Here is a 10,587-nt window from a genome sequence, read left to right as displayed (position 1 = left end):
AACCTACACTGTACTTTCAGTTGTTTTCTTTAGATATTAAAGGTGCTGTGATTTTTTTTTTTTAATGAAATTACTAACAGAAAGTGTCCCTATTACCTGCCAGATTTGTTAAATTAAAATATTACACCTCTCTCTGAGACAGTCTTAAAAAAGGCCCTGTAAACAGCTGAAAAACAAATTGGGTGTGGCCTGATTCTTTATTTAGCCAATCAGAAGATTAGGTGCTTTCCGTCTGTTAATCATTCTGCCGATTTACATAGCAGCCGATATATAGGCAACAGGAAACTAAAAGTGTCCATTTGACAGTTGTCAGTACTTCGTGTGAGAACTCTATTTTACTGCTGTTGCTTTTGACAACTAGCATCATAGTATAACTGTTTGTTTTTGCTGACATCAAATCATATGTTTACCTTATTTGTCTTAGCTGTGACAGAAATGTTCTTCGCTCCATCTCTGAGTACAACAGTTTCCAAGACTCTGTGTACATCTTTGGAGGGAGGGGTTTTGGAATGAAGGGAAATGTCTAATCAGTGTTAACATCGAAACCGTGACATCAGTTTTTAGGTGAGCTTGAAAGGCTTATTTGACATGGGTTCCCTTTTAAGTCAATCATTTCAATGCTGCATCATCTTTAGCTGAGGCTAGGGGTTATCTCCACAGGTGTAACCAATCACTGAAACTGGCAGACAGCGTTTTGTGCTCCGCCTACTTGCGTGTATCATCAGGCGTTTATACGGCTACACACAGCGCTATCACCTCAGAATATTGTCCTTCAGGGTACTGATATCTCTCTCTTTTACTCTGCATGTCACTGGACTTCTGTACTAGAATTGCCATCAAGAATTGCACCCTTCACAGCGAGTGGATCTGAGTTTTTCTTCTACTCCCTGTGGCGCTCCGGTGATCACCGATTACTACTCTTCACTGATGAAGGACAGTGTGTGGAATTTCCTTCTGTGTGACAGTGGATGATGAGCATCTTCACCGTTTTCACTGCTTTACAGAGACCGGATTATTCTATGGTGGCCTGTGGGCCTCAACGGAAAGTATGCCTTGAATTATTGGAATTTTATTGGAATTTTCTGTAGCGTGTCACAGCCTGATTGCGTTTGTGTGTATTTGCATACTGTCTATCTCTATAAAAATATGTTTCCAAAAGCACAACAAGAATATTTCTCTCTGTCTGGTGGGCACGAGCACTGTTTTACGTAAAGCGACGCTCTTTAAGGCTGATTGTGTTCACTGTGAATGCATGAATCTCAAGACGCTGTGCTCTCAGCTCGGTTTTCGTTCTGAAAGCCGAAGCCAGTCCCCTCTCCTCCCACTATACTCCTGTGGCTTCCGAGGAACCACGTGAGGACGGAATATAAAACAGAGATTCGAGGAGGATTTAGTGCCGACTCAGCCTGTTGTGTCTCCTCTCCTTCACATCAGGTTTCTTTGCCCGTTCATCACAACACTGTGATTACCTGAACAGAGCCCATTCTGACACAGCGCTTACCAAGCTTGATTGTGTTTTTGATAAAGGCCGCATAAAACTCTAAATGCTTTCCTCACGGCTCGGTTTTTGTACTGAAACCGAAGTCGGTCCCCTTCCCTCCCGCCATACTCTTTCTGCGGCTCCCGAGGGAGAGTTTATGAGAGGGGTACTACATCAATAACAATATCCCTGCCATACACGCAATGCTCGTTGAGATTGATCATGTTTATTGTGAGCGCGTGATAGTTAAACAGTTTGCTCTCGGCTTGATTCTGAGGAAGCTGACGCTGTTCCCCTCTCCTCCCTATATCTAGTGAGGATGATATGTAGAGCGCGAAGAATTTGAGGATGATTTTAACCGGCTTGAGCCTGCATCTCTTCTCCATCTCCAGCAGCCTCGTCTGTTCTGTGGCGATTGACGTCTCTCTCCGGCATGCTGCAATCATTCATGGTGGTGTTTGTGTTGGGGATACTTTGTCAGTGGGCTTCATTAGTGGCACCTCAATACTGCCTAAAAGCCCTCTCACTTTCCCCACTGTCGCAAGCTGGAAATGAGGTTCTACTACGTGCTCAAGCACAACTAGGTTTCAACTGTGTTGTTTCCTCCTCCGGTGAGGGTCGCAGCAGTTCTCCGTTCAGAGATATTAAATCTTCTTGTGAAAGATGCGATAGATGCAATGGTTGATGCTCATAGTGGATTTTACAGCCGCTACTTTATAGCCGCCACAAGGACTGTGGATTACGTCACATTTTGGATTTAAAGCGCTTGAACTGGTCACTCGTAAAGTTTGCGTTCAAAATGATTACTCCGAAAGCCATATAGGCTGGTTTGTGTAAATCAACCTGAAAGATACACAGGTTCTTGAGATTTGCCTTCGAGGGGACGGCTTCCCAGTTCAAAGTCCTGTCATTTGGAGTGTCCCTGGCTCCTCGCACGATCACAAAATGTGTTGATTCGGCGCTCGCTCCACTAAGGCTGAGCAGCATTTGCGTTATAATTTACCTCGATGACTGGTTACTTTTAGCACAGTTAGAGGAACAAGCTTGCGAACACAGAGACCTGTTGCTTGTACATTTGGAGTGTTTGGGAATCAAAATCAACTGGTCGAAGAGCGCGTTAACTTCCAGCTTCCAGTTTTTTATTAATTCATGGGCATGAATCTCAACTCTGTCTCTATGCTGGTGCACCTGACAGAAGAACGCATTCATTCCATACTCCGGTATTAGAACACATTCAAGAAAAAATTAATTCCGTTTAAGCTTTTTCAGTGGCCTCCACAGCAGTGGTCACTCCACTGGGACTATTGTGAATGAGACCCTTTCAGTACTGGCCCAGATCGAAGGTGCCTCATCATTCATGGTGACACGGTCACTTATGTGTTGTGGTATCATGCTGCTGTACTGCCACGTTGACCATTTGGAAAATGCCCACGTTCTATCAGATGGGTGTGGCACTCAGTATCCAGAAGCATAGTGGTCAAGATGGAGGCTTCCAACACGGGCTGGGGAGCCCTGTGCGACAGGCGCCCTGCCTTTGGCACCTGGACAGGTGCTGAAATGACCTGACACATACATTTTCTGGAACTACTCCCTGTAGATCTAGTATTAATTTCCAGCCATCCATCCAGGGTTTTTTATGTTCTGATCAGAACCAACAACACAGCAGTTGTGGGTTACATAAATGTAGGTCACCGCTAAGGGGCTCTCATATCGATAAGTGTGACGCACGTTCTGGGTCACCTGAACCATGGTGCAGATTTGCTCTTGCGACAGGGCGCTATATGAAGAGAATGGAGACCTTGTCCTCAGACAGTGCTGATGATATGGAATCGGTTCGGGGATGCAGAAATACATCTATTTGCATCCATGAGACAGCGCATTCTCGCCTTTGATATTCCCTGACTCATGCTCCTCTTGGCCTAGATGTTCTAGCCAAAACATTGCCAGCGGGAGGCAAGTATGCATTCCCTCCCATCCACTTACTTTGCCAAGTAATGTGCAAAATCCGGGAGGATGAGAGAACTGTAGTTGCACCAGAATGGCCCAATCGCCCACAGTTACAGTTGTGCTCAAAAGTTTGCATACCCTGGCAGAAATTGTGAAATTTTGGCATTGATTTTGAAAATATGACTGATCATGCAAAAAAACTGTCTTTTATTTAAGGATAGTGATCATATGAAGCCATCTATTATTACATAGTTGTCTGGCTCCTTTTTAATTCATAATGATAACAGAAATCACCCAAATGGCCCTGATCAAAAGTTTACATACCCTTGAATGTTTGGCCTTGTTACAGACACACAAGGTGACACACACAGGTTTAAATGGCAATTAAAGGTTAATTTCCCACACCTGTGGCTTTTAAAATTACAATTTGTGTCTGTATATAAATAGTCAATGAGTTTGTTAGCTCTCACGTGGATGCACTGAGCAGGCTAGATACTGAGCCATGTGGAACAGAAAAGAACTGTCAAAAGACCTGCGTAACAAGGTAATGGAACTTTATAACGATAAAAAAGGATATAAAAAGATACCCAAAGCCTTGAAAATGCCACTCAGTACTGTTTAATCACTTATTAAGAAGTGGAAAATTCGGGGATCTCTTGATACCAAGCCAAGGTCAGGTAGACCAAGAAAGATTTCAGCCATAAATGCCAGAAGAATTGTTCAGGATACAAAGAAAAACCCACAGGTAACCTCAGTAGAAATACAGACTGCTCTGGAAAAAGACGGTGTGGTTGTTTCAAGGAGCACAATAAGACGAAACTTGAACAAAAATGAGCTGCATGGTCGAGTTGCCAGAAAGAAGCCTTTACTGCGCCAATGCCACAAAAAAGCTCGGTTACAATATGCCCGACAACATCTTGACACGCCTCACAGCTTCTGGCACACTATAATTTGGAGTGATGAGACCAAAATAGAGCTTTATGGTCACAACCACAAGCGCTATGTTTGGAGAGGGGCCAACAAGACCTATAGTGAAAAGAATACCATCCCCACTGTGAAGCATGGTGGTGGCTCACTGATGTTTTGGGGGTGTGTGAGCTCTAAAGGCACGGGGAATCTTGTGAAAATTGATGGCAAGATGAATGCAGCATGTTATCAGAAAATACTGGCAGACAATTTGCATTCTTCTGCCCGAAAGCTGCGCATGGGATGCTCTTGGACTTTCCAGCACGACAATGACCCTAAGCACAAGGCCAAGTTGACCCTCCAGTGGTTACAGCAGAAAAAGTTGAAGGTTCTGGAGTGGCTATCACAGTCTCCTGACCTTAATATCATCGAGCCACTCTGGGGAGATCTCAAACGTGCAGTTCATGCAAGACGACCAAAGACTTTGCATGACCTGGAGGCATTTTGCCAAGACAAATGGGCAGCTGTACCACCTGCAAGAATTTGGGGCCTCATAGACAACTATTACAAAAGACTGCACGCTGTCATTGATGCCAAAGGGGGCAATACACAGTATTAAGAACTAAGGGTATGAAGACTTTTGAACAGGGGTCATTTCATTTTTTTCTTTGTTGCCATATTTTTGTCACCAAGCCAAATTTCTTGTATGTGTAAGCATACTTGGCAATAAAGCTGTTTCTGATTCTGATTCTGATGTTTTGTTTTATGATTGTGCCATTCTGTTATAACCTACCGTTGAATATGAATCCCATAAGAAATAAAAGAAATGTGTTTTACCTGCTCACTCATGTTTTCTTTAAAAATGGTACATATATTACCAATTCTACAAGGGTATGCAAACTTTTGAGCACAACTGTAATTAGTTAGGGCACAATTTGGCATCCACAACTGGAATTGTGGAAATTTGAAATCTGGCCCCTGAACAGTGCCCATTTGGCACAGAAGGGCTCTCACAACCAGTCCTTGACACTATATTACAGGCCAAAGCCCCTTCAATGAGATGTTTATACACTTTGAAATGGTTGGTGTTCGCTGACGGGTGTTCCTCTCAAAGCGAAAACCCTGTACAGCCCATACTTCACTTTCTGCAAGAGCACTTGGATGCGGGTCTTACCCTGTCTACTCTTAAAGTTTATGTTGCTGTCAAAGCAACTGGACACGTCCCAATAGACGGTCTGTCAGTAGGCAGATTGTGAAATTCTCATATTGCACGAGGTGAGGTTGAGAACTTCTCGACCTGTTACTGTTCTGGTTTTGGGACTTAGCGCTTGTGTTTTAAGCCCTCACAGGCCAGCCGTTCGAGCCATTAGATACAGTGACTTTAACTCATTAAAGACTGTGCTGCTTCTCGCTTTGGCTTCAGTGAACATGTGGGAATATTCAAGCAATATCGGTCAATGACTTTTGTTAAGAGTTTGAACAGGGCTTGTCAAAAGCCATTCTCAAACACAGAAAAGGCTACGTGCCAAACATTTTGACCACTCCCTTCAGGTTCAAGTTATTACCCTTCAGGTGTTCTCTCCTCCTCCGTTTGATTCGGACAAGGTGAAGAGACTGCACATACAATGTCCCGTAAGGGATCATATCCTGATCTTACAAGGCAAAGGATGCTGTCAAATTAGCTCTTTGTGTGCATAACAGGTCGCTTTAAGGGTTTAGCCATTTCGGAACAAAGGCTTTCACATTGGATCGTTGATGCCATTGTGCTTGCTAATGGCTCGCAAGACATACAGTGCCCTATTGGTTTAAAGCAAACTCCTTTAGAGGTATGCCTCTTCATGGGCATTATCTAATGTTGTTTTCCTTGAGGATATCTGCCTAGCTTTTGTGTGTGTGTGTGTGTGTGTGTGTATACAGTAAGCGTAAGTTAAGTTCAATAGTAAGTGCAATTAGTGTAGATTGGTTAAGTGTTCACGGAACAGATGTGTTTTCAGCTGGTTCTTGAATGTTGAGAAGGTATCAGCAGATTGTGTGAAGGTTGGTAGCTCATTCCACCACAGTGGAACAGAGAAAGTGAACAATCGTGAAATAGACTTTGAGCCTCTTTGTGATGTGACCACCAGGTGCTGCACGTTCATAGACCCAGGGAGAGAGTTGGAGCATAGACCTGGAGAAGTGAATTGAAGTAAGAGGGTGCGGTTCCATTGGCTGTCCTGAAGGCCAGAGTCAAAGCCTTGAATTTAATGTGGACAGCTACAGGTAGCCAGTGAAGTGAAATTAAGAGTGGGGTGACTTGAGCCCTTTTTGCCTGATTGAAGACCAGATGCATTGCTGCATTCTGGACCATCTGCAGTCACTTAATTGTGTTAGCTGGGAGGCCAGCCAACAAAGCATTACAGTAGTCCAATTTTTAATTGACCAGAGCTTGGACCAGGAGCTGTGCAGCATATTCAGACAGAAAAGGTCTGATTTCCCTGACGTTGTAGAGTACGAATCTGCAAGACCAGATGGTTGAGGAGATGTGTGCGGTAAAATTAAGCTAGTCATCTACCACCACTCCCAGGATCCGAGCTGTTCTGGTTGGTGTTAGTGTAGTTGAACCAAGATGAATAGTAAGGTTGTGGTCAACAGATCAGTTGGCTGGGATCATGAGGAGTTCTGTCTTGGCAAGGTTGAGCTGAAGGTGGCTTTTCTTCATCCAGGTTGAAATGTCTGAGAGGCAGTCAGAGATACGAGATGAGACAGTAGGGTCATCCGGCTGGAATGACAGGTAGTGTCATCTGCGTAGCAGTGGTAGGAAAACCATGTCCCTCAATGATCGGTCCGAGTTATGTTGTGTATATTGAGAAGAGGATGGGTCCAAGCACTGATCCTTGAGGAACACCAGTGGTCAGCTGTTGTGACTTGGACACCTCTCCTCTCCAGAAGATCTTTAAAGATCTGCCAATGAGGTATGACTCAAGCCATCCAGGTGCAGTTCCTGTGATTCCCAGGTCAGAGTATTCCTGGTTACCCATACAGTACCCATGATCGTGAGAGGGAAAATCCATCAATCAGAGAATCACGACACACTAACTGTGGCAAAAGATTAAGACTATTTAGCCTGAGATGGAGAATGGGAGAAATTGAAACAACCAATATAGCGTGTGTAGAAAAGGAAGTCTAGCCATACAGGTAAAAGAGCAAACCACCTTTTACAGACGTCGCCTGTAAGGTAACTTGAGGACATGCATGCACAGCTGGACCAGCCTGAAAAATTGCATTCTTTTAGCATGATCTGTGCTAAAGAAGCACAAATTATGTAACCTGTCACGGCTGACTCGTAAGCCGCAACAGTAAGGGAGACTACACGTTGGATAAAGGCTCAATAATAGTAATCTATTAAAGAAAAATATTTACATAAAATGAAATATAACAGAAACCAAAAAGAACACATCTGAATGTGGAAGAGGAGAGAGTGAAGATTGGGAGAAAGCCGCTTAAAAGCAATCCAGCAATACAACCTTCTGCAACCGATCACCAATCTGCAATACAAAACACAAACACAGAAGAAAAATCAATACGGCTCAAAAGGGGCCGTAACAAACCATTGTCAGATTTTACTGATATGAAATTTTATTTGAACAAAATCTCAACCATTTTGGAGATTTTGGTCTTTCCCCATTTAAGCAGGGGCGGTTCTGGGGTGAATTGGAGTGGTAGAATGATAAGAGTGGTATTCTTATTTTCCATCCCACTGAAAGCTCAGTGACCCCACATAATAATAAATAGACCAAACAAATTATATTTAAACAAAACATCAATACATTATGACTGCATAGTCATATTTAGCAGGTTAAAGTTCAATTTAAGTTCTATATTTATTAAATATTCCCTTGTGGTTCATAAGAGATAGTCTGAAAACGTTCACAGTGCTAAAATGTTACTGGTGTCCAAATTTTCAATGCAACTGCCTTGCATGTTCTGTCTTAAACACTTATTTAAAAAAATAAAATAAAATAAAAATATTTTTTTTTTACACATTCTAAAGTTTGTAAATTATATGCATAACTTACACTTTAATTGAATTAATGAATACTTGGACACCTTTGATGTTTTACTGCTGTGGGTGGGATTTTCAGATGGTCCCTTACAAGCGCTAGTTAATGAAAGCCCAGCGGAGCATTTTTAGGCATAATTCTCCAGCTACAATAAGCATTGAGCATTCAGTGTTTTTATGCCTGTACGATATAGTCATATATTCTTTACCCTAATTGTGCTAATGATATTGTTGTAAAATTGTCGGTTCCAGAGAGCGTGGGAAGGGAAACTGAATGTCAAACAAATAACGAGCCAACATCTGGACATAAAGTAGAAGTTCAGCATTAGTTTAGCATCTTTGGACCTGCCAGGTCTAAATGTGGATTATACAGTATGTGCTGGTGTAAATTTAAGTGTAAGGCAAGTTATTTTCATAGCACAATTTCCCACATCATTATCACGAAACCAGACCTGGATCTGATTTTCTGCCTTATTGAAGAGTCCAACTCGTTAGAGATCGCTCTTATTTGGCAAGCATTCATTAATTAATGTATTTATTTATTTGTATGTGTATCTGTCAGGCCTTCATTTCTGGTACAATATATAGTACACACTTATGTTATTTATAATGAGGTATTATGTTTTCCACTGTCTTTAACATTTTGCACTGTACAATTCAGAAGACAAATGTAGTGCAACAAGTTTGACAAAACAAACAATGAAGAGACTCTGAAACGGCACGCAGGAACAGATGTAAAGAAACAGGTATGAAGAAACAGCAACTAGCGTTATACAGGGACACGCCGCACCTGCAATAGCAAATTTATTATGAAAACACTTAAAAACATAAAATTAGAACCCTTATTATCCACCCCACTAAAGCACAAATAAATGCCTTACCTTCAGTGAGAAAAGCCCTTATACACCAAGCTCACCACATCAACGCACTTCAACCTAATAATATGTACAGATTAATATTGCTACTGTTGGGTTCAGGTGCAGGAATAAAAAGCAAATGCACCTGAGAGAGAGAACAAATCTGCAGTTGATCCTGCTGCAGCTTAATAGTTTACAGGGAAGATAACAAACACAATGTCCTCTTTATGAACACCATTTATCAATCAAATACTTAACGCGCGGTGCACCAGTCACAAGGGAGAGGCACTGACAGACATAAAAATGATTAAAAAAAAACATATTAATGCCATCTTATTGGTCACTTATATTTATGTCACATGCAACCTTTTCAATCACAAGGGAGAGGCACTGACAGACATAAAAATGATTAAAAAAAAATATTAATGTCATCTTATTGGTCACATAATTACGGCACATGCAACCTTTTCAAACTCATAGTAATTGAGATATATACATTTAAAAAATCACTTGTTACACTGGACCATTTAAAATTAACTAGTGAATTTAAAAATGTGCTTAAAGAAATCTTAAAAGAATCTTAAAGGAAATGGTGACCATTTACAAGACCTGTACATGCTGATTATACCATACTGATTCAATTCTAACCTAAAATCTTGATGTAGCCTATCATTCATTTTACCCAAGAATTTTACTGCATTCTAAAGAACAGCATGACAACATGGCTAAACGTTTGTGGGTAAAACCAGAATGTTAGTGTGTATTTACTAATTTAAACATTTGTCATGATCCTGTATGTTTATATATTTTATAATCATTTTTTTATTTTTACTCAAATTTGGTGAATCTTTGGTTGTCTTAAAAAATTGCATGTCTGCAAATATTAAAACAGCAAATGATGTTTTATATGTGTATTACACATTTCAGGTATAATACAGTTGCCCCCTACAAGCACACCCGGCCCCACCCTGCCCCCAATCAAAATGGTCTAGAACCACCCCTGCATTTAAGTAGATAAGAGCTGTACTTTTATGTCATTTGTATCCATAGAAATAGCTGCTATATGTGTATATAACTGATTTGTTTTTTTTTTTTTTTTGCTATAAAATTTAAATATATCATTTCTACACTTATAATCAATGACTTTGAATCAAAAATGCTAGAAAATATAAAACTAATGATTTAATTACATCATTCTCAGTGCTTCATAGGATTGTATTTCATTCCACATCTTGTACTTTTGTCTTTTTGTCCAATTTTCAAATATATATATATATTTTTTTTCGTTGCTTTAAATCAAAGTTTATAATGTTTTAAATTTCTCAGAGCTGGCTGGTTTGGTCTATGGCTTGGAACTC

Source organism: Myxocyprinus asiaticus, chromosome 35 (genome assembly GCF_019703515.2).
Source record: "Myxocyprinus asiaticus isolate MX2 ecotype Aquarium Trade chromosome 35, UBuf_Myxa_2, whole genome shotgun sequence".
Taxonomy (NCBI): Eukaryota; Metazoa; Chordata; class Actinopteri; order Cypriniformes; family Catostomidae; genus Myxocyprinus; species Myxocyprinus asiaticus.
The sequence above is the reverse complement of the archived record's forward strand: the minus strand, read 5'-3'. Positions refer to the sequence as shown.